Source organism: Periplaneta americana, chromosome 1 (genome assembly GCF_040183065.1).
Source record: "Periplaneta americana isolate PAMFEO1 chromosome 1, P.americana_PAMFEO1_priV1, whole genome shotgun sequence".
Classification (NCBI taxonomy): Eukaryota; Metazoa; Arthropoda; class Insecta; order Blattodea; family Blattidae; genus Periplaneta; species Periplaneta americana.
The window spans coordinates 220,363,422-220,388,826 of NC_091117.1; the positions used below are offsets into that span (position 1 = coordinate 220,363,422).

The 25,405-nt window shown below is 33.4% G+C and overlaps 1 protein-coding gene across 1 annotated transcript in view; it reads left to right on the forward strand.

The window, feature by feature from the left end:
- Positions 1 to 24,188, forward strand: part of LOC138708224 (titin-like) — a 352,135-nt gene extending 327,947 nt beyond the window's left edge. The window contains exon 3 of the mRNA XM_069838569.1: positions 24,178 to 24,188. The gene's annotated coding sequence lies outside the window, so the exon portion shown is untranslated. The remainder of the gene's footprint in view (positions 1 to 24,177) is intronic.
- Positions 24,189 to 25,405: the final 1,217 nt, after the last annotated feature.

The window sequence follows — 25,405 nt, forward strand, 5'->3', positions numbered from 1 at the left end:
AATTAAATTAAAATTCAATATATCGGGAAGTATGTAGAACATAGCAACAACATTTTACACAGGTTTTCCAGAACTCAGGGTACAAATGATGTAGATAATAAAAATGAGTTTGCTGATATTAAAATGTTAAATTCAGTACATAAAATAATTTTCCTCTGAATTCAGTATAGGTTTTTGTCGTTTTTTTGTCGTTTCTTGTCATAGAAATTTTAGACATCGATAAATAAAATAGTGTGAAAGTCTATTATTGAACGATAAGGGGCTAGTAAGGGAGTATCACTGATGAGAAAAGTCTAACTAAAAATCAAATTACTGAAATGTTGTGTACAGTACGATTATTTAGTCCTGACAGTCTCCGGCAATGTGCGCCTTGGTCAGGCGAGTCCATTTAGTTACGCCAAGGGGTGTTTAGGTTAGTCACTCGCTTGCCTTCGGAGCGATCGAATGTCATGCGTGCGGTAGAGCGATATGTTTCTAGTACAATTAAGCTGTACTGCATTTCTTTACCGAACGCTCGCCCTTATCTCTATTCCAGAGCTCTCCTCACTACTCCTATTACTTCCCCTCTTTCGCGTCGCTGAGTTTTCAGGACTAAATAATCGGTCTGTACATAGTTACGGTTTTTAGTTTTTCTACTGTACATTCGCTACCTGCTAGCATCTGGGAATGTCGAAATAAAATTGAATTCAAACGCAAACTTACTAGGCACTTCGTCACTAATTGATTTCTTGTAAATAGTTTCCTTAATCTATCACAAAATATTTCAATATCCAGTAATTTCATCACTATACAATTTTGTTATTCTAGGTTTAATTTGTAATTCAGTAAATAATATAAAGTATCTTTGTTTTTCTATGACAAATTATCTAGCTTTAATTGGTCAGGTAATATTTTCGTACTTTGATTCTTATTGTAATTGTAATTGTAAATTTAATACTAATTGCAATTAGTCAGGTAATCTTTTCGTACTCTGATTTTTATTCTAATTGTAATTGTAAATTTAATACTAATTGTAATTTTATTTGTAATTGTAATTGTAAATTTAATACTAATTGCAATTTCGTACTTTGATTTTTATTGTAATTGTAAATTTAATACTAATTGTAATTTTATTTGTAATTGTAAATTTAATACTAACTGTAATTTTATTCTTCATATTACAGTTAGAATCTCCAGGTAGAGGGACAGAGAAGGCCTGACGGCCTTATCTCTACCAGGTTAAATAAATAAATGCTAATATTAATACCTAATTTAATTATTTATTTTGGAGGAATTAATAGTATTGTGTACTTCTTCCGTAATTTCAATGGTGCTATTCAACAACTATGAAATCTACATCGACATGGGGAACTATTAATAATGGAATACCTCAAGGATCAATATTAGGTCCCCTACTTTTTCTAGTGTTTATAAATGATCTTGCCCCCCTTATAAAAGATGTAGGTCATCCCATATTATTTGCAGATGACACAAGTATAGTAATTACAGCCAATAACTCCAACACATTCCAATCTTCAATAGAGGAAATTCTCTTCAAAATATGTGACTGGTTCTCAGTCAATAAATTAGTATTAAATTGTAACAAAACTTACATAATTCAATTTAAATCCTGTCCAAATTCAACGTCGCAAATTTCTAGCGCAATAATTAACAATAGATCCCTATTAGAAACAACAACAACCAAATTTCTTGGCTTAAAAATCGATAATGTGTTAAATTGGAAAAATCATATTAAAGAAATTACCCCCAAACTAAATTCAGCTTGTTTTGCTATTAGATCTATGCAAAAGATAGTAAATATCAATACCTTAAAAACAATATACTTTGCATACTTCCACTCGGTAATGAGTTTTGGAATAATATTCTGGGGAAATTCCACAGATAGTAACAATATATTTCTATTACAAAAAAGAGTAATTAAAATAATAGTAGGTGCGAAATCTAGGGAGTCGTGTAGGACTATTTTCAAAAAACTACAAATAATGCCCATGGCTTGTCAGTATATCTTTTCATTAATAGTCTTCCTCGTATGTAATCGTGAAAACTTTGTAACTAATTCAACAGTTCATAGCATAAATACACGTCAAAAAATGACTTTCATACTCCATCGGCAAGTCTATCGTGCTATCAAAAAGGAGTGCGTTATATGGCAGTAAACATTTTAATAGCCTCCCTATCGATATAAAAAATGAAACTCAAAACATAAAATTATTTAGGGCCAAATTAAAGAAGTACCTAATTTCTCACGCCTTCTATTCTGTAGGTGAATTCATGACATTCAATAACACTTCATGAAATTGATACTAAAACTATGTGTTGTACTAGTAGACTATATTGTAAGTCTCGTCTGTATATATTCCATCTAGACTGTGACTATAAATTAAGATTATATAATAGTATTAAGTTTTTTTACTTGTTCCATATTCTAGCTGTAAGCATGTATGAATACCATGGAATGTTAATAAATACAATACAATACAATACAACAGACCAACCGACAATAAATTTGAAAGAAATTAAGATATTTGCACAATTGGTTGGATTTTTTATTAGTCTTATCGCGATTTTGTACGCTCGCGTACAACAAATATATGAGCTGTGTGCATATGAGGGACTGTGAGGAGGTGGGGGTTAAACGCATGCGCGGATATGTCATCCACCGATGTCTGTACAGGCAGAGAAATGCTAGCTGACTCCGTTAGCGTTTCGTTCACAGCTGAGGTTTCCAAAACTACAGATTGACTTGTTCCTTTACCGCTAGTCCACCCAGGCCGTCGCTATGGGGATCCTTTGTGATAAAACAAAAGCGAAATGATACATTTACATATCAATAGGCTAGAAATTTAAAGAAATTATCAAGTCAAAACTGTCTACAGAAATATACAGAAATGGATTTTTTGAGGCGTTCGACAAGAAGTTCAAAATTGGATAGTCAGAAATGAAACCATCACAGAAAGAATGAATTTTCTAATATCACTTTTGTATTTTATAAGGTATCAAAAGATTGAACGGTATGCCACGTAAAGAAAATGCCGTTGTAAACCTGTTCTGTAAAGGCCTATATATGTTAGGCTTAATTATTTTGCCGTCTTTACTAAACGATTAATTTATTCAACGCAATAAAAATCACAAAGAAAATCGTATTACTTTTCTTAGAATGGTCCGCCAATTTGTGTGTGACTTCAAATACAGACTATTTAGTGTTTTAATACAACTTTTTATATTTCCCGTGCATTATTCCGTGATAAATTGACTCCTATGCACTGAATATCAATAAGTACTATCCATCCATTACTTTTGGAGGAATTGCTTTACATAGAAAGCATGACCAAAGCTTTTTTTTTTCGTACTTTTTTGTATTAGGAATGCTTAAAAGCTCGTAACTACTTCCTCGAAAATCTTGCTGCATCACAAGACTGTTCCTAATGAAAAGGTGAGGTGATTAATTACATTTCACTTCGTTTAGTAATTAATGTAATACTGTAATCTCCGTTTTAGGCTATTCATTGAACTTATTTCTTACACAAATTTCCTAAATTTGACTCCGTTTCTTTTACCATAATGTCATTTTTTTAATCATTTTTTATCGTATGTGGGTCATCATTATTCAGATCATACTTAACGATTATTAATCGAAAAACAGGAACGTAACTTCTTAAATAAAAAATACATTTTTTCATTTAAACCGGAAATAAAAAGTTAAAAATGGATCATAACGAAGTGTAAACAGTTTTCAATCTCATAGCCATGTATTTGTGTGTAAATACTTGTCAATGAATGTAAATAATGCTACACATGTATTATAAATGTGTTTTCAATATTACAGCATATAAAATTCCTTGAAAGTATTACTAATACAATATGTCACTACCTTCAAAATGATGTCCATCTCATCTCCATGATGTTCATGATATCTGCGTGAATTCTCACCAACGAAAGTTAATTTTTTAAATCGGCCACAACACAAATTATTAGAACACACAATAATACACAAACACACGAAAGTTTGAGAAACTAAAAGGTTTGAGTTTTTAGGAAATTAAGAGCAAGATTAGAATATCACAAGTATATAATAAAATATTAATCGATGTCTTAACAAAACAAAGAAATATACCAGAGGAAAATCGACTACCGACCACGATACAACCGGCCATATTCGAATACTGACCTGGTGAGTTATTTCAACCAATCACATCTCAGAATCAGTGACGATTTTAAATAAGAAGGGGGGATGGCGCAGAGACAGCGTGTTCACAGGGAGTTTAGAAGGTTAGTAACGATGAATATGAAACTCGTAAAATATGGTTCAGCTATGGCGAAGAACGGTTTCGTGTACAGCAAACATTGACGTCTTTGCTATCGAAAGTATTATACCATCAGAAAATTTGATAAGTTTGGAGGCAATATTTCTGCTGTATTATTTAGCATTGGAGACAAGATTAGGGGTTATTTTTCTACCAGAGAAGGAAGAGCTAAATGGTAACAGTGAGATACATTATTGTACTTATGCCACTTTTGACACAGAGACCCATTGCATATAAGAAACACGACATATTTTACTTTCAGAAGGATGGTGAAAAGGACTTTGATGGCAAATCCAATCTACAGTGTCAATGATTTGAGTAATATTACGTTTTAGATACTATTACTTTTAACCTCATGCGATTGACAAATCTGTACATTTTAACCTAATTTTATACTATTTCTTTTAAGACTTTTAACCTGTTTTTTTATTATCTCATGACTGTATATTTATTTTTGATTTTATTTTTATATTTATTCATATTGTAGTAGCCATGTATTATACATTTCTACTCTGACGTTGTCTATGGCTGTAAATTGCTGAATGGAATTAAATTGACCCATCTGTCTGTCTGTCTGTCTGTCTGTCTGTCTGTCTGTCTGTCCGTCCGTCCGTCCGTCCGTCCATCCATCCATCCATCCATCCATCCATCCATCCATCCATCCATCCATCCATCCATCCATCCATCCATCCATCCATCCATCCATCCATCCATCCATCCATCCATCCATCCATCCATCCATCCATCCATCCATCCATCCATCCATCTATCTATCTATCTATCTATCTATCTATCTATCTATCTATCTATCTATCTATCTATCTATCTATCTATCTATCTATCTATCTATCGATCCATCCATCGATCCATCCATCCATCCATCCACCCACCCACCCACCCTCCGGCCTCCCAACTAACATTCTATATGAATTTCTGGATTCGCCCATACGTGCTACATGCCCGGTCCATCTCAAACGTCTGGATTTAGTGTTCCTAATTATGTTAGGTGAAGAATACAATGTGTGCAGTTCTGTGTTGTGTAACTTTCTTCATTCTCCTATCACTTCATTCCTCTTAGCCCCAAATATTTTCCTAAGCACCTTATTCTCAAATACCCTTAAAACCTCTGTTCCTCTCTCAAAGTAAGAGTTCAAGTTTCACGACCATACAGAACAACCGGTAATATAATCTACATTCGATTATTACAAATTAAAATAACATTTAGACGATTTAACAGTAACGGGGTTGATGTTTGGAGCTCGGGAACCATTCAAAAATATTTTGTTAATTTCTGGATATCAGTGGGATTAGATAAAACACTTCTTAGATTAGCCATCATCGCTAGTAAGGGATCTGTTTTTTAATTTCGAGAAATCATCTTTATTCATGTAACAAATAATGTGTTTTATTTCAGAATTGAAGGGGTAGAAATGAGGTGGTCCAAAGTTACACTTTTAACAGAAATGGTTTTTTGGGCGAAATCATTTCTTACACACATAGGGAAGCTAATAGTAATATATAATAAAAATTAATCAAGAAATAACAAGAAGAAATTATGATACTGCATCTAATAACATTGAACCTTAAACCTTTAATACGATATCCTATGTGTGACTTAGGACTGTATCATTCTCACCCCCTCAATTGATGTACGATTGTGATAATTTGTAAACGAAACATTTCACATCCACCAAATTTAATTGTTTTATAAAATTTTGTCCTTGTGGCAACTCCTTAATGACTAGAGTATGTACTGTAGCAATAAAGTACTTTACTCTAGGCCTATTAGTCTTTGATATACGAGATTCACAACTGGTATTTATTATCCAGATATAGAGTGCTAGTTGGAAGGCCAGAGGGAAAAAGATCTTTTTGGAGGCCGAGACGTAGCTGGGAAGAGAATATAAAAATGGATTTGAAGGAGGTGGGATATGATAATAATAATAATAATAATAATAATAATAATAATAATAATAATAATAATAATAATGATTTATTTTAGCTGGCAGAGTTAAGGCCGTAAGGCCTTCTCTTCCACTCAACCAGCAAAAAGTGTATATACATATGCATGAACTTACAAAGAATCCAACAATTTGATTTAGATGAGAGTTACATGTATACAAGAATTATTTACAAATTAAACAACAAAATACTATGAACTATTAATTAAACACTGAAATAAACTGTGTAGCAGAATTAAACTAAAATACATAGAATGTTAATATATTTCAAATAATATTAGATAATAGAAAGAGATTATTACGAGACAATTAAAATACAGCACAATCAGGATGATGTCTAAAGAAAAAAGTAACAATGTACTCAGTGATAGTTTAAATCAGTATGATTGGAGTGAAATGCTAATAAGGTTATCTTTTAAGCTGTTCTTAAAGGTGTTTATTGTCTTGCAGCCCCTAATACTTTGTGACAAGGAATTCCATTGACGCGAGGTGGATATTGTAAAAGATGATGAATAACAAGATGTTCTATGAAGAGGTATACTTAGCGTGCCACAGATAAGTGATCTGGTATTTACGTCGTGGTTAGAGTATAGATAAGAGAAACGAGACGAAAGGTAATTTGGTGTTGAAGTGTGCAGAATTCGAAAGAGTAAAGACAAAGAGTGTAAAGTTCTACGTTCTTTAAGTCGGAGCCACGAGAGATTTGCGAAGGACGGTGATATGTGATCATACAGTCGGATGTTGCACACGTATCTGACGCACATATTCTGAGCTCGCTGTAACTTGACTGACAATTCAGAACTTAGGTCACTTAACAAAACGTCACAATAATCGAAGTGCGGCGTTACTAGGGTTTGCACTAGGGTAAGTTTTAGTTGCTGGGGCAAGAAGTTTCTCAAGCGACTCAAACAGTGAATGGAGGAACAGATTTTTTTATCGTTTCTTTAACTTGAAAATTCCAACTTAGATTATTATCAAAAAAGAAGCCAAGATTTTTTACGACAGATGAATAAGGGATTAGCGTGTTGTTAAGGGTAACAACTGAAAGATTACTGTTATTAAGGGAGTTAACTAAACGCTTATGTCCAATAATTATGGCTTGAGTCTTACTTGGATTAAGTGCGAGTCCGAAATTGGCCGCCCAAGTGGAGACAGTGGCTAGGTCACAATTTAACTTGTCAATCGATTCATTGATCGTATTGGGTCTGGAATGTATGTAAAGTTGTAGGTCGTCGGCATAGAGGTGATATCGGCAATACTGTAAGTTCTTTGATACGTCATTAATGTAGATAGAGAAAAGTAGTGGTCCTAATACGGAGCCCTGCGGCACTCCCGCCTTTGTGCATCTCCATTGGGAGAATTGATTATCAAGTGAAACACACTGTTGGCGTCACGTAGGTAGGAGTCCATCCAGCTCAAGGTATTGTCTGACAGGTGCAAAGCCTTCATCTTTGCAAGAAGCAAGTCGATATCAACAGAACCAAAGGCATTGCTGAAATCGAGAAGAGTTAGTGCCGTTACTTCACCCCTATCCATCCCTATGATGGTAGAGATTGGATTAATTGCTCAGAATAAAGATCAATAGCGGGCTTATGTGAGAGCGGCATGGACCTCCGGCTTCCTTAAAAGCCATTTGTTGTAAGTATATTATCCAGTATTTTTATGCAGTTTCTAATTGATATTAAAATATGAATTATTCCCTAATACAGTCTCTTTTTTTTTTCAAAGAATATCTTATGATTACTCTCAGAATTCTCTAATTTTTTCATATTCGTAATCCTCTTTCTTGACCTGCTGACAATATTCAACTATCGTTGTTGCATAAAAGTTCAAGAATCACTAAACCTTTGTAAAACTTTAAGAGCCATATTCATCGACATTCTTAGCGCGGGCTTCCGGTGGATGATCAGCGAACTAACATTCTTCGTATTCATAAACCAGTGTTAGCGATATGATATGATATGAATCCTGTACAAGTAACCAGTCGATAGCCGGGGCTAGTTTAGCACGCTCGTAGCGCGGGCTAGCGAAATGTCTATGAATAGTACGTGTTCAGAAACTAAAAGATATAACGATTGTTTTGACTACACTACATAGACCTAGATACTGAAATTAAAAAAAGAAAATTCCCACATTTTTAGACTATATCATAGTTCGAATAATAAAAATTACTCACTCATTTAATAATATTGCTCATCATTAATTTTCTCGGTATATGTTTTCTACCGTCACAAATATCAATATTTTCAAAACACTACTTCAAACATATCTGCAACAAATATGGCCAGGACAAGGGCGCAGTTAAGAAGAACGTGACCCAATAAATAGAGATCAGTACCCCTTTAATTTCCGTTGCAAAAGTAACTTTAAAAAAATTACACTTCAACATTAATAAAATAATTTACTTTGAAACTTTTTTCCAGTAAAGTCAAAATTAGTACACAGCCGTTGACGCTAAAACCCTAATCCTCTTTGCAAAGCACGACAGCAGAATATATTTTATGTAACTAACTTTTTGCGCTTTTTATTATTTAGTTGCAAGTATAATTCCGCACATTAAAAAGGAAAAACCACTGAGAAACAAAATGAATTTCCCTCTCGGGCTTCGAAATTTCACAATGAAATAGTCTGTCATCTTAAATGTAATTATTTGTGTACTTGATTTCGCATTTATCATCGTACGAGATAATTATTTTGTTCGTAAGTCAATATAGCTGAACAATAACTATCACGTAGGTAGACGTTAATTAAGACTATAAAGATACTAATTATGTGTAACATTAAGGGCCCGTTGAATAAAGCTTTTGAACTGAGATTAAGAGTTGAAAATGGTCGCCAATCAAGTTGAATCAAGCTTTCCTCTTGTAAACGCTAATCTAAGTTCATGTTGCTTACATTTTATTATTATTATCTTATTCAGTTTGTGTGTAAAATTGTAGTGTACTTTGTAAATTTGTAATGTTCTTTGTAACGCAGTTTTACTCCTGTTTTATATGGTAGTCTTATTGAATTTGGTATTCCCAAGAAACTAGTTAGATTAATTAAAATGTGTCTCAGTGAAACGTACAGCAGATTCCGTATAGGTCAGTTTCTGTCAGATGCGTTTCCTATTCAAGGAGATGCACTATAACCTTTACTTTTTAACTTTGCTCTAGAGTATGCCATTAGGAAAGTCCAGGATGACAGAGAGGGTTTGGAATTGAACGGGTTACATCAGCTGCTTGTCTATGCGGATGACGTGAATACGTTAGGAGAAAATCCACAAACGATTAGGGAAAATACGGGAATTTTACTTGAAGCAAGTAAAGCGATAGGTTTGGAAGTAAATCCCGAAAAGACAAAGTATATGATTATGTCTCGTGACGAGAATATTGTACGAAATGGGAATATAAAAATTGGAACTTTATCCTTTGAAGAGGTGAAAAAATTCAAATACCTGGAGCAACAGTAACAAATATAAATGATACTCGGGAAGAAATTAAACGTAGCATAAATATGGGAAATGCTTGTTATTATTCGGTTGAGAAGTTTTTATCATCCAGTCTGCTGTCAAAAAATCTGAAAGTTAGAATTTATAAAACAGTTATATTACCGGTTCTTCTTCATGGTTGTGAAACTTGGACTCTCACTCTGAGAGGAACATAGGTTAAGGGTGTTTGAGAATAAAGTGCTTAGGAAAATATTTGGGGCTAAGAGGGATGAAGTTACAGGAGAATGGAGAAAGTTACACAACACAGAACTGCTCGCATTGTATTCTTCACCTGACATAATTAGGAAAATTAAATCCAGACGTTTGAGATGGGTAGGCATGTAGCACGTATGGGCGAATCCAGAAATGCATATAGAGTGTTAGTTGGGAGGCCGGAGTAAAAAAGACCTTTGGGAAGGCCTAGACGTAGATGGAAGACAATATTAAAAAAAGTTTTGAGGGAGGTGGGATATGATGATAGAGGTTGGATTAATCTTGCTCAGGATAGGGACCAATGGCGGGATTATGTGATGGCGGCAATGAACCTCCGGGTTCCCTGAAAGCCAGTAAGTAATTATTATTATTATTATTATTATTATTATTATTATTATTATTATTATTATTCATATTACTAAATTGGCTCGCATATTATTTCTGTCAATAAATGTAACTTTTAAAGCGACTTATAAATCAAGAGTTTTGAATGCTCATTCCTTCCAAATTAATACATAATATGATTAACGACGTAGAGATACGGAATAAAATAACGAAAAAAGAAATAAAATAACTGCAAACAAAGGAAAAGAGTGGAATCAGTGACGCTGCGGGCAGAGGCCTTCTAATTATGCGAATACCTGGAGAAAGCTGACGTAACATCTGCTGTACGTTTACAAAGCCTTCGAAGTAGAGAGAACCAATCTAATGTTACAGACGTATCGGCCTCACCCAGAGAGAACAACCCCCCCACCTCACCCTCCCCACCAGCCTATCATCCCACTACTTGCTTTCTCCAATAATCCCCTTTCTCGCGGGCAAAATAAAGAAGAAAGGGGATTAGAAAATAGCAAACAGGCTTGTGAGGAAACGCAAGACAGAAGTAACTAGCAAGGGAATAAGGGAGAACGAGAAATTAAGTTTGTGAGACGAGGAAACGACATGGTAAGGAGAAATAAAGACGGGGATGAGTTTATAGGGAGAACAAAAGAAAAACAGGACAAGCGCATTTGTGGAAGCTTGGAATAAAAGGAAGTTGAATGCAATGAGTACGGAAGTTTGTATACTGAATAGCGACATACGGGATTCGTTTCCAAATTATGGGGGTGAAATGTAGAAAGGGTTTTTGAGCTGTTTTATTGACGGTGATGCTTTTAAGGAAGAGCAACGATTCAAATTATTAAGTGGTATAAAAGTGTGGAACCAGGAATGAAAACCAAAAACTACACTTTATGTTAGTTAAGAAAGTGGCGTAAACAAGGCCAATTTTATATACAAAGTGAACCATAATTCGTGAATATACAAGCCACCACCTAATTTACCATTGCACACTATGTCCAATTCCTCTGATTGAGGTTCTGGCTGATATGCACATCTATTACCAGGCAGTACATCTCAATTGACGATATGTGTCAGAGGAAGAACAATTGTTTGTATGAATTTGAAGTCTGATTAGTGTAATCATTATGTAGCTAGTCGGCGATGTATGCAATGGAGGGGGAAAGGAACTGGCCATCCTTCCCCATTATCTACTGGCCTAGTTGCTTCATAAGTGGTGGCTTCTTGGTATCACTTATGAGTAGACAGTGGATACGGGATGACTTATCGTTGAATGTAGGTGCACATTTACTATATGTTACACTTTTTCCATTCAGACCATTGGCTGAACAGGTTTTAAACGTAAATAGACGACTTCAACATGCTACTGTATCTCTGTACAGTCAGAAGGAAAAGAAAAATAACGTACTGTAGCACATACCTTACAAATTCAGTCCTCATCATCATTGATGCAATTACCAGCCTTGCAGTAAACGACGATATATTCTCGTAAGTTGTCGAAGCTGAATCGTCTTCGCCTATCGCTTTAACAGTTTATGTTTCGAGAGAATTTATGAAGAAAACCTTCGTTATGTACGCTGCTGTACTCGCCAGGTACACAAAAGACGGACGGCGCGGCACGTGCCATATACTCTGATACGAAACAAATTCACTTATGTTTTAACTGTCCATGAAATTAAAAGTAAGTATGACACCTTCCAAAATCAAAACGAACAGAAAAAATGTTCATCTATTATTTTACTACACGATTGTGTTATTTTTAATCCTATTCTTTTAGTACATTTCGACTTAAGCAGTGTGGAAACCATAGTAACCCCTTCAGGCCTGATGTACAGTTGTGGCAAAAAAAAACCTGACCAACTTTGTAGCTGATTTCAGAGCCTTGTTCACTCCAGAGCACGATAGGCTGGTAACTAAGACTTTCGTGGTTCGAATCCTGCCTGGGAAGGAAACTTTTTTTTTGTTCCTTATTCAAATTTATTCCCAATATTTTTCGAATGCAGCGATACTACTTGATTAACTTATTATTCCCAGAACATGAAATTTACCAGCAATCGAAAAGTATTGGGAATAAATTTGAATAAGAAAAAAAAAGTTTCCTTCCCAGGCAGGATTCGAACCACGAAAGTCTTAGTTAGCAGTCTATCGTGCTCTGCAGTGAACAAGGTCCTGAAATTAGCTACAAGGGTCGGTCCTGTTTTTTTTTGCCACTACTGTACATTATAGTGTACATTGTTTCTTTTTTCCTTTTTTTGGAATGTCTTCGATACTTTTAAATGTTTTGAAAAATTCAGTGTGATAGAAATGGAGAATATTATTTTTGAAACATTTCTAGCCTATAGCTGAATTAAAAATTAAATTAAAAATTTTGGGGCTCCAGGGGTCAAATTGTTCCCAAATTTTGATTTTCTGTGAAGACTTGATTTGGGAATTTTGGATCCCCAGAATTATTATGTAACCAGTTCTTTTTTTTTTCTTTTAATTTTTTAAAATATAAATTCAGGCCTGAAGATGTTAAATATGGCCGATCCAGATTCTCTAAATTTATTCTGTTGTAATTTGACCGCAAACCTCTTCGGATAAAAGGAAATACGAGAATTACATGATAGCCGGGACCAGACCGTTCTAACGCCAGCTAAATATCCTTGCCCATATTTATTCAGACAATGTCTTTTGTTTGGCTTACCGTAAGACCGGGTTGTGTTGTGCCAGCATACACACCTGACAGGAAAGCTGAAATGATCATAACACTGAAAGTAGGTCATAATATTGCCGCAGTGCTCTATGTATTCAAATCAATATGAAACGAATGAATCATTTTAATATACGTACTGTGAACAGTTATTCATACGATTTGATATGCAATCGTTTGTACAGGGACATCATTTTATTTTTACTAACATTTTTAATATTAACCTGACTATACCTTTGATTAATGATTGAGACCCGGAAACACAGTTTGCTACCTCCTTCCACGACTGGAGTTCGATGGTACTGGAGTAAAATACAAACAAATCACTTCACTAGGTATAAGAGGGAAGAAAAGTAGTTCATCCATTTACGTAAAGTACGAAATATCGCGATTTTGAGTTTGATAATATTTCCATTATGTTTTTGTACAATCAAAATACAGTACAGTTTTAACAATGAGTGTTTTTACTCACGAACTGAGTTATCCATGCGAACGTATTCATTATGCAGTGTATATTATACTATCTACAGCACATTAGCGTACAATATAGAGAATGAAGTTAAATTGAAAAATAATCATAATATGGAAATGTAAACACATTTTTGAAAATAGTGGCCGTTCATTTCGATTCAGGCTTCAGTTCTAATGTGCATATTATCGCACTCTAGACTATTGTACGTAATTCCAATTACCAGTTTCGTCCTTCGTTCTAGTAACTCATGTTGAAATAATTCTGTGCCTACTCTATAAAAGAGTACCTTACGTACTGTAAATTCAATCTTCATTTCTGCCCGACCCGCACAGATAAAATTACTCAGACATGTTATCTACTGTCCGTCCAAGTGGTTATGTCGCAGGATCGTAGAAAGGGGGTGAATCACGTGACAGTTAATTACTTAACGAGGCCCTTTTATTTAAGTTATTTTAAACAGTTGTATAATATTACGTAGACGTCCAATTAATTCCTAACAGAAATTAATGTTTCCAGAAAAAAAGCTAAGAAAGCCCAGCCACTAGTCCTTATAGTGGAGCGAGCAGAAGCGGGTGGGGGAAATCGGGATGCGACGTAGACAAACGGACTACAGTACCTGTGCGAAAATATGATTCAATATTGGAAGTTTTCGTCACTGGAAAACGCGAACATATTTCTCAAACGTACTATACTCACTATCTCAGTACTGTGGCCTTGGTTCTGTGTGGAGGACAGTTGGAACTTCGTTAGTTGAGGGGTTGGGAGTGAAGTACATTTAAAAACTCAGGTACAATAAAAGTTGAAGTAAAATTAAAATGATGTCCCTGTATAATACAGTCAGAGTTCAATTCGAAGTAAATCTATAGCATTTAATTGACTACAGCAGGGATGAGAAACTCGTATTGTAAGTAGAGCTGTCTGCATAAGAGCAACTAAGGTAAGGGGAGGGGCTAAGTTCTCTGGGAGAGGCTATTTCCCGGCCCTGGACTACAGGCTGCATAAATGGTGTCAGCGTGCTACCAGATGGAATAACAATGAAATCGGCTTCTGTAGCAAACTAGAAAGGACAGAAATAGAGAAATTCAGATTGATGAAGATAAATTTTAATTGTTATTTTCGCCTAGGTGATTTACTTCCATACCGACAAGATTTGTGTTTGAAATATCTCTTTTGCACGCATTAATACTTCTAATGTCAAGTTTTGTTGCTACTCTTTCGGTGTAAAGGCTATCCCAGTTACAATAATTTTTAAACTGATATCAATAATTTAATCATAATATTAATACTCGATAAATACGAGATAACACTTTAGAAATTCCACTCCACACATCATCACTGTATTCCTCATCTTTCACTGTTTCTACCTCAAGGGCTGCCGAATCTTGAAATCTTCCAAATCCAAGTTAGAAAATTATCTTATGACGATTTACCAAACTAACTTACTCTTGTAACAAGTGTTGTACCGGTATTGCATGTTTCCACATATTTACTACATTTTTTTTTATGTTCTAGTGATATTTATCTTATTTTATCTGTTTTTCTTTTCATCATATATCCCGATAATGGTATATCTATAATGTGATAACTTGAGCTATTTATAATCATAATTTTCCTTACTGTATGTACCTAAACATTTTGTGTTCATTGTATTTTTGTACTTCACTATTTTGTTATTATTATTATTATTATTATTATTATTATTATTATTATTATTATTATTATTATTATTATTGTCTGATATACTTATACTTTGTATGTCTCATTTATTTTGACCTACTGTTCACATTTTATTATGCATTTTGCTTTGTTTCAATATGTTATATATTATATCTGATTTTCACTGACTTGTTTATATTTTTATTATGATTATGTACTTCAGTTTTGTCTGTGTGTGCTTTACTTTGTAAATTTGTAGTGCTTTTTGTATCGTAGTTTTACTCCTGGTTGAGTATTAGAGAAGGCCGTATGGCCGTAACTCTGCCAGGTTAAATAAACCATTATTATTATTATTATTATTATTATTATTATTATTATTATTATTATTATTATTATTATTATTATTTCTTGTAATTTCGACCACCGCCATCCACAGTCAATAAACTTTAAGCTATATAAGACAATGATCGTCAGTACTCTCTGAAATGAATATCGGGTAAGGAGTGTATCGAAATATGCACTGTGGTGCAGAAAGGAGAGGGAGAAAGCTGCCTTAACTGGTGCGGGCGATCAGTTGAGGGTAGTCTGTAACTAGCAGACGAGGCCGTTATTTTCCGCACCGTTGAACATTATCATGTCGTAGCTCTTATGATAGTCAATTAATCATCAATCGCGCTATAATTATTAGGATTCATAGATAAATATCAAAGGAAAAATTCGAAATCAAAGTTTTTCTTTTGAAAATGAGAAAAAAAAATACTAACTTCGAAGTGACCTGTTTAAAATAGACATTGACATCCTCAAAAATTAATATTACTGTAATACTGTAATATTTTAATACTATGTAAAATTTAATGATTGAATGAAAAACTGTTGAATAATGACTAATAACAATGTGTTTTTAATACTGTAATATTTTAATACTATGAAAAATTTAATGATTGAATGAAAAACTGTTGAATAATGACTAATAACAATGTGTTTTTAATACTGTAATATTTTAATACTATGTAAAATTTAATGATTGAATGAAAAACTGTTGAATAATGACTAATAACAATGTGTTTTTAATACTGTAATATTTTAATACTATGTAAAATTTAATGATTGAATGAAAAGCTGTTGAATAATGACTAATAACAATGTGTTTTTAATACTGTAATATTTTAATACTATGTAAAATTTAATGATTGAATGAAAAACTGTTGAATAATGACTAATAACAATGTGTTTTTAATACTGTAATATTTTAATACTATGTAAAATTTAATGATTGAATGAAAAACTGTTGAATAATGACTAATAACAATGTGTTTTTAATACTGTAATATTTTAATACTATGTAAAATTTAATGATTGAATGAAAAGCTGTTGAATAATGACTAATAACAATGTGTTTTTAATACTGTAATATTTTAATACTATGTAAAATTTAATGATTGAATGAAAAACACTGTTGAATAATGACTAATAACAATGTGCTTTTTAATACTGTAATATTGTAATACTATGTAAAATTTAATGATTGAATGAAAAACTGTTGAATAATGACTAATAACAATGTGTTTTTAATACTGTAATAATTTAATACTATGTAAAATTTAATAATTGAATGAAAAACACTGTTGAATAATGACTAATAACAATGTGTTTTTTAATACTGTAATATTTTAATACTATGTAAAATTTAATAATTGAATGAAAAACACTGTTGAATAATGACTAATAACAATGTGTTTTTAATACTGTAATATTGTAATACTATGTAAAATTTAATGATTGAATGAAAAACTGTTGAATAATGACTAATAACAATGTGTTTTTAATACGTAATATTTTAATACTATGTAAAATTTAATGATTGAATGAAAAACTGTTGAATAATGACTAATAACAATGTGTTTTTAATACTGTAATATTTTAATACTATGTAAAATTTAATGATTGAATGAAAAGCTGTTGAATAATGACTAATAACAATGTGTTTTTAATACTGTAATATTTTAATACTATGTAAAATTTAATGATTGAATGAAAAACACTGTTGAATAATGACTAATAACAATGTGATTTTTAATACTGTAATATTGTAATACTATGTAAAATTTAATGATTGAATGAAAAACTGTTGAATAATGACTAATAACAATGTGTTTTTAATACTGTAATATTTTAATACTATGTAAAATTTAATAATTGAATGAAAAACACTGTTGAATAATGACTAATAACAATGTGTTTTTTAATACTGTAATATTTTAATACTATGTAAAATTTAATAATTGAATGAAAAACACTGTTGAATAATGACTAATAACAATGTGTTTTTAATACTGTAATATTTTAATACTATGTGAAATTTAATGATTCAATGAAACACACTGTTCAATAATGACTAATAATATAAACATATGTGCTATAATAAACACACTGAAATATTTGAATCAAGAAGAGCATTAAGGTGACCAATTCCAATCATGAGAGAAAAGTAAGGCCAAGATGTTGGAAGCAGATGTACGACTAAACTTTGCAATTTCCGAAGTTATCCCGTTGTTGAACGAGAATTACAGGTCGACCTCTAGGACTGTAATTGTCTATCAATTTCGAAGTTTGTAATTGTTCCTGTCGACACTAAATAACTTCCTTACGTTTACGACAATCGCGAATTAAATGGTCTGACCGGTAACGATAATCAAATAAAATATCTGAACGTAATTGCTAAGATGTTTCCAATTAGAACCAACTAGTGATAAGTAAGTACCACTTGGTAAAGACGAAACTAATGAGGTTCGGATCTTGAATTACAAATCGGTTTACTTGAAGCACTGACCTCATTACAGACCGCAAGAAGTTTATGGAACTCAAAGAAGGGCTTCCTACTTTAATTAATTCGTTAAATTCAATGAAAATATTAGATCGGGTTCGGGTTCGGGTTCGGGTTCGGGTCTGGTCCAGATCAGGTCGGGCCGGTTCGGATCTAAGAATTCCAACAACGGAATACTTGACTGCAACTAAGTCCTCAACTTCACTTTTCATTATGGCATCATGATAATGCGGAAAAATTACATTAGCAAAATTTATCATAGCAGTGTCCTAGGTTCATTAAACCATATAAATAATTAGTAATGAAAATCCGCGGATATTTGGGAAAAAATATAAATTCACATTCAAAGTATACAGAAAACCCAGAACAACAACAACAACACACATACACAACACATCCAACCACCCCACACAACACAAACAAGCTGCATTCCGAACAATCATACACAGACTACTCAACATACCAATGAACCAACAGGATTACAACGAAGAACTAAACACAATCAAATACATAGCACAAGAAAACGGATACAACCCCAACATAATAGACAATATAATACGTAAGACAAAACATAACCACAAAAAACAGAAGAATACAACACAAACACAAGAACACAAAATATACATCACACTAACATACGAAAACAAAAAACAGACATAAAATTGCAATCTCATTCAAGAAATTAAATTACAACATTGCATAAGAACAAATAACACTCTACAAAAACATCTCAAGACACAAACAACAACAAACAAACAAATACAACCACACAGGCGTATACAAACTCAAATGTAACACCTGCAACAACTTCTACATAGGACAGACAGGCAGATCATTTCAAACACGTTACAAAGAACACATCACAGCCATAACAAAATTACAAAACACCTCCACATATGCCGAACACATCACAAATTCCAACCACACCTACAGAGACATCAACACAGATATGGAAATACTCGATATCCAACCAAAAAGCCAGAAACTCAACACACTAGAACAATATGAAATATACAGACACAAGAAAACACACCCCACCTATATTCTCAACACACAACTCAATTTCAAAACACATACACTCTTTGACTCTACACTTAGACACGCACCCTCACAGGAAACAAGAGGCGCCAAGACCAACAACGACCAGTTCTGAAGATGACCCATAAATAGGTCGAAACATGTAAACAAGGTACGTTAAAATTTAACACAAGAAAGTCTTATCATACGTATTCCGAAAAAAAATATAAAATCCAGGGACACTCCGGGGACGAATTTGTCCGGGGACAGGAATCAACGTTCGGGGGCTGTCCGCAGGGAACGGGGACATCTGGTAACCTTATTTTAGAGCCAAACTTTAAATATGGCATCATCTAACCAACCACTTGCCCAGTTCGAAATTTTATTTCTAATTGCTCGTTTCTTTTTAGGTGCAGACTTTTAAAACATTAATATACATTTTAAAGGGTATATATGAAACTGAAGCTGCAGTAATGTGTTCACATCCCACACGGAGAAATCGTCCGAACTTCAATCTGAGTTTCAGAGCCTCCCCAAAAGTGGAAGCAAATTCCAACACTGCAATGAAAATCTTTCTCGAAAAAAAATATCTACGTAATATAGAGAAACTGTATGTTTAGTTACGCTTTAAATACATGTACCGTAGTTTCCCCTAACTATGGTCCACATTTTTCACATTTTTCTTTGTATATTCAGTACTATTCATCCAAATTAAGTGAAATTTTGGCTTCGGACTCTTGTAAGTGTGTATTAAATAAATATTGACATACGTGTTTGAAATTATTTAATTACAAGTGTTAAAGAAATAATAAGCATTGGTACATAGTTGTATTCTGAGTTGCCCAACTATGGTCCACTCATATATTCATGCTTGAAAGCATGACTGGACTATAGCTGGAGCTGTAATTATTTGTAAATCAATACATTGAATTCCTAATTTAAGGGTAGAAACATAATCTAGCTCAGAAATATTAAAAATAAATGAAAAGTAGATGGATTCTTTTTATTAGTACACATTACATAAACACTCAATAAACAAGTGATATCTGAAAGTTATTTTCCTGCAATAATGAACAACTACAGTATATTAAAAAAACAAAAGTACGGTGTCTAAATAAACTAACACATTCTTAGCAAAATATTATGCACATCAATTCACTGATAATGTTTATTTACCATACTGAGAACTAGATTCAGTAGGCTTATTTCGATCCTTTGAATCTGCACTTCTCTTGTAATTCTGAAATTGAAAACAGATCTCTCTTTTCCTAGACGCATTTGGGGTCTTCAATTTGTTTTATCATGTTTTCCTTTCCATAGAATAAAATTCCATTTCTCGCCACCTCAGTAACTGCCACTTCTTACCATACATGAAACAACAGCTCTATTGTTCTTCACTTCCAAAACTTTCCCTGGCCACAATTCCTCCTTATAAGTAACTACCATATAACTATGTGCCTTTAGCATTCATTTAACAGATTTCGTCTTTTTTCCACATCTGACTCACTGTCTGTAAACATGGAGAGAACACCGGAAACATCATAATCTGTATCCAATTCAATTTCATCGCTCTCACAGTCACTTATAGGGACGGTTGTTTTCCTTCTACCCTGAAGTTTTCGTTTCACCGGACCATCATTCGTGCTAGCACCATTGATGCTGGAATAGCCTGTTTCTTTATTAACTGGGTTATAATGTTAAATGGTATTTGTAGAAGTAAATAATCACATTGATCACATTTTATTAAAACACATATTTCAAAATGAAATACAACTATGGTCCACGAAAAATTGTGGTACATAGTTGAGGACTGACTTCTAGCCTTGAGGTTAAACATTTTTCACGAAGAGTCTCTAACCACTGCCAGTCTAATTATTACGTGGAAGTAAACATTATATAGCCAGGTTTAATTGTACAAACAATCATGTATCTATAGTTTACCAGTTCTACAGAGGAGAGCTTAATAAAACAAACACAAACTGAATGATTTCGTGTCTTCACACTCTCAATAGAACGATGCACACTGACCTTGTTAAGCATCCATATCATAGCCACGTGTAATGGTAGATGGAAGCATCTATGTGGAACATAATTCCATCACAGTGGCGCCTTAAATGGCAAACACCGATCTATTTGGGGACTAAGTAGTACATGATGCGTTTTGGACCATAGTTGGGTGCTTGGACCATAGTTATGGGAAATGACGGTACTGGAAAAAATGACATTACCTTTCTACAATTATTTCCCAGAAAATCTATAATGGGCTGTTGCTGACCTGGGAAGTTTAAACTGAGGAGGTACTTCGCTTCAAGACTCTCCATCAATAACTGCTGCATGGAACGCGCCAGGGTCGTGATTCGTTCATCCATCACGCAACATTACCACATCTCCATGAAGTCGCATCAACAATTAAAGAGGGAGAAGGGTTTATGCCTATTAAAATCACGCAACAGCCCATTCCCTTGTTTTAATTACTTGAACTTGTGTTGTGTAAACAGAAGCTCCGCAGCAAATGAAGTTGCAGCCAATGAACTTCATTAATGAGTTATATCGAACGAGGTCGTGGCTGATAGATTAAAAACGTGACACGAGAGTATGCGTTTGTAAATGCACCCACGTATAGTTAATTACTTATGCGTCGTCCTGTGATTGGCTTTAATTGGCATTTGGAAAATTGTTTGCCCTGCAGGTTTTCCAGGCGCCCATATTCCCAACATTAACAGCCATATGCTAACTGTAATCTTCGATTAATGTCAAAGAAATTGTGCATTATCGTCATGTGGAAACGGGTGTTCAACCCCTAGTAGTACTTCGAAAGCAGCATTTAACATTGTTAAAGAAGGTAGTGTAAATTACACTCTAATAAATGAAAGGGTGAAAATGAGATAGTTCATAGTCAAACTTTTAACAAAAGTAGTTTTTTGTGCGAGTTCATATGAGGCACCTACAAATAATATATATATATATATATATATATATAATTTAAACTGGTAATGGAAATTAAGGCAAAACGGCTGAACGGATTTTAACGAATGAACCATCATTTTGAAGCTTGGCATCCAAGGATTTTCAGAAAAATAATAACTTTCAGTGCAACGTTAGTTTTCCTACGTAATTTTCCTATTTTCCAAAATCCATCTTTCGTCAGTTTTGAGAACTAATTGCATTTCAATTCGGCCGTGATTTCAGAATAAGACAAAACACACACTACAATAAACAATAGGCTTTTACACGAAGGTCATGACCTGCAGGATTGCTAACATATTTAGAGCTCATATTCAATTGGTTATTCAAAACTTTAAGACTTACTAAAACTAATTTATAGGTCTGATTCTGCGGTGTGTAATTTTCTGAGTACAGCTCTGTATTGGATATTAAAATCTACAAAACTTCAGGTGGATTGATGACATTATTACCATTATAAATGAAATATTGTTATAGTTAATGCCATGATGTGACTATCTTTAATTGATTATACATATTAATGCTATATTGATGATATGAAAGTGAAACGGTTTGGGGTTATATAAGTAGATGTAGAGAATATCTTAAATTACATCTTCATTTCTATAATTTACTGAGTTGCATGTATACAAAACTTACTTAAGATAATAATATTGTTATTAAAATCAAATATTCTTATAGTTATTAATCAAGTGGGGTTGGGTCTTTTCCATATAGTTAATGACAGTGTGGTGTAGATATTTATATCCATCATTTTCTTCAGTATTGTCTCGAGAGAGCGCAAAAATTACAGTTCCTAAGGAAAGACCAAAATGTATTACTTACTGATAAAATAAGAGACCTGCAAAATTATGTAGTTTGCCGATCATTTCAGGAAGATCCCTTAGCAGGATGAAATGATTTTACCCTCTACATTTCAAGCTATACCAGCAGCTGTACCAAGATGCTATGTCTATTGTTCGAAAGCATAGCAAACCTGACTTTTTTAACTTTCACCTGCAATCCACAATGACCAGAAATAGCTATTGGTCTACTCCCACATGAAAAACCCACTGGTCGTCCTGACATTGTTACTTGCGTTTTAGCGTTGAAACTCAAAAACTGAAGGTGGATAGGTTCAAGAAAAAGTATTTGCCATAAAAAAAACATTCAGAGAGAGTATGTTTCATTATTATGGAAGCAAATGACTTTCAAATATCTGCTATTCTTCATTGAAAATAAATCTGAAAAATATTTATTTGAACGTCTAATGAACTTAGTTTGCAGAATTTGCTGTACAAGCCACTAGAATTATATAATTTACTCAACAAATAACGTAAGTATACGCAGAACAAAACATGACACAGCACGTAATAGCATTGGACTCTGAACTTTCAATGCGCTCTCCTGCGAAATACTGTATTTTGTGACTTGGGACTGTATCATTCTATCCCCTTCAAATAATTAATATAAAACTTTAATAATTATTAAAATATTCAGGTAATATAATATGTATTTATTTACACTGCAAGTGGGCAAGTACCCGGTGGCAGTGGTATCTATTCTAATAATAAATCAGTAGCCGAAATTTTTCTGGTAATTTTCGATTTTCCAAAAATGATTGGTCCTAACATATATAATTAAGCCCCCTGAAACCGAAAATCCCTTTTTTGAAATTTTTGTTTGTATGTCTGTCTGTCTGTCTGTATGTTTGTTACCTTTTCACGCGATAATGGCTGAACGGATTTCGATGAAAATTGGAATATAAATTAAGTTCGTTGTAACTTAGATTTTAGGCTACATGGCATTCAAAATACATTATTTAAAAGGGGGGTTATAAGGGGTCCTGAATTAAATAAATCGAAATATCTCGCTTATTATTGATTTTTGTGAAAAATTTTACATAACAAAAGTTTCTTCAAAAATAATTTCCGATAAGATTTATTCTTTGAAAGAGTTTGATAGGACTGATATTTAATGAGATAAATGAGTTTTAAAATTAAAATAACTGCCATCTAAGGCTGTGTAATGACTTAAAAAACAAATGACTTCGTCTATAAGGGACCTTGGACAGCAACAATCGAAAGCTATGAAAGATAGCCTACAGATAATGTTTCTGTGTTTGTATGAAGTAATATCGGAAGCTAAATTAACCGATTTCTATAATTAATTATTAATTCACCATTGGAAAGTGTAGTTTCTCTAGATGTACATAATGCTATAATATTATTACAGTAACTTCTGAGTGAATCGAGGACAGGTAACATTAAAATAGCTTCTTATGCACAGGAAACGTGATAGGCATTCGTTTCCTGTATTTCCTAAAATAATTTTTATGACCAAATGAGTGCTCTCTGCATCAAAATGATCGCATTTTAATTATACAAATACAATTTAAATTAAGTAACATAATAAACTATTTATCCTTATATCAAACACAAATGTTCCCTGGATCAAATGTCCTATTTTAATTATGTAATTACTTTATATTTATTTCTAACGTGTGCAGCGGAGCGCACGGGTACGGCTAGTACACAATATAAACAATACACAATAAAATGAACAAACTTTATCATTTTTCGAACTACTTACTGTATATCATAATGAGGGGCAAATAATTCAAAGGGCAAGATTGGCATACAACTAGAGCAATGAAGTAATAAATTGTTAGTAAAACACTTACACAATTGAGCTGCTCGGAGGAACAAAATGGCAAGCGCCATTATGGAAGTTTTAAGATACAACGAAAATAAATTTTCAATACTTTCATAAGTAGGCCTATGAATAATTATATTCGAATTTCTACTTTTTACTAAAGATGTTTTATCATCATTCTAGATTCAGTCTACCTGGTTGGCGAGTTGGAATAGCTCTGGCCTTCTATGCCCAATGTTGCGGGTTCGATCCCGGGCCAAGTCGATGGTATTTAAGTGTGCTTAAATGCGACAGGCTCATGTCAGTAGATTTACTGGCATGTAAAAGATCTCCTGCTGGACAAAGTTCCGGCACATCCGACGACGCTGATATAACCTCTGCAGTTGCGAGCGTCGTTAAATAAAACATAACATCCTAGCTTCATAATTACATAAGTGAAACAAAAAAAAAAAAACAAAATATGTATCAGTTTCCATAAATATAGAAACCGATAAAATTACAAATTATTTTGAAACTAATGTTTCCCATACTTTTGCCTAGCGTGAACAAACTTTAATCTATTCATAAAGTTCTTTCAAGATTTTTACATCACGTTCCTTTTTACTAAGACGAACACCTGAAGCTGATACAGCGCTCCAAAAACTAATAACTTTGGCATCCTTGCTTGCTTCATCGAGTATGTCGAAGTATGTGAAGTATGTAACCCTCCCTCATTTCTTAGAGGCTACCGAATTCTGTTCTTAAGTCTTCATTCTACGGCACGTGGAATATGCGTATATCATTCACTGTAATTCTGGAAAAATTTAACTGGTTTATTTTTTAGAAATAAATCTACACATTAACAAAAGAATTATGTGCTG